Here is a 1426-nt window from a genome sequence, read left to right on the forward strand (position 1 = left end):
ACCTCAATTTCAACCACAGTTTTAACCAAACACCTATTTTTTCAAACTAACCTCAACTAAAAGCATTTTTTATAAAATGACTTTTTTCAAACCACAACCACAACAGTTACCACAATACCAAACAAGCTCCAAATCAAATAATAACGATGAAAAATTGCCAGAGCCGACGCCGCGCGGATTTTTTTGACGTGCAACAGGTAACATGACAATGCTCGCTATACTTTATCTAAGTCACAATAATTTATTTGCATGTGTTATTTTAGAAATAGGACAACTTGCTTGTGGACCTGAGATTATATGTGAACAAATTTCATGGCCCATTGCCCTCACAGATGAACAATCTCACCCATTTGAAGTATTTGTCTTTTTGTAACAATGAATTCACGGGTCATTTGACTCGAGATCTTCATATTAGTTGCAATTTCTTGACTCGAGAGATACCGAGGCCAACTTGGGCAACTGCAGAAGTTGGAAACTCTGAATATCTCTCACAACATGCTTTCTGGATGGATTCCGAGCACTTTTGAAGACATTAAGGGATAATAAGGGTATATATGTGGCAATGCTAATGGTTTGAAGCTGTGAAATCTTCCAAAAAGTAGCAAAACTATCAAGAGAAGAGCAACAAACTTTTGGTTTTGATTGTACTCCCTCTTTTAGGTGTGAAACTACCCTAACATTGTTGATAAAGTCAACAATCTTTTGTCAACAATGTTGGCACCAATTTGGTGCCACCTACCTTGCCCTTGTCTTTTGCATGGATGTTTGCCTATAAATAGGCAATGCATCCAAGCATTATAGACATCACATGAAAAAAACTTGAGAGCAAGTAGAGAGAAAAAAGAGAGGGTGAGAAGAGAGTAATCCCACAAAATTGTAAGGTATTTGTAAGATAGTAAGTAAGGTGTTTTCTTCTAATAATAGAGAGATTTTTGTTATTCTCTTATTATTAGAGAGAAGTTGTATTCTCACATTACTTAGTAAAACCCTTCTATACTTGCCTGTGGACGTAGCTCAATTGGGTGAACCATGCAAATTCTTGTGTGTTCCATTTCTTATTTTATCTTGTCCCTTACCTTTTGTCTTGTTGAGTTTGCATGGAAGCATCTCAACATTGGTATCAGAGCCTTCTGGTTGGTGTTGTTAATATACAAAAGTTATTCATGTATACGGTTACTATTCACGTATACGACACTATTCACATATACGGTACTATTCATCTATACGGTACTGCTCACATACATTACTATTGCCATATATAGAAAGTCACTACAGTGATTAAATACACTTTAAGAAGTTCTGTCTAAGGAGATTGAGAACTTACTTTGTGAAGTATTATTCACACGATACTATTTCTGTATACGTTACAAATTTATGAAATGGTGATAATTGAATAGATCTTGGTGAATACAATGGCAGCAAAGTA

At 35.6% G+C, this 1426-nt stretch overlaps 1 pseudogene; it reads left to right on the forward strand.

The window, feature by feature from the left end:
- The window catches only part of LOC105114316 (probable LRR receptor-like serine/threonine-protein kinase At4g08850), a 13456-nt pseudogene that overhangs the window by 6376 nt on the left and 5654 nt on the right, over positions 1 to 1426 (forward strand).

The sequence above is a fragment of the Populus euphratica genome, unplaced genomic scaffold (genome assembly GCF_000495115.2).
Source record: "Populus euphratica unplaced genomic scaffold, PopEup_1.0 scaffold513.1, whole genome shotgun sequence".
Classification (NCBI taxonomy): Eukaryota; Viridiplantae; Streptophyta; class Magnoliopsida; order Malpighiales; family Salicaceae; genus Populus; species Populus euphratica.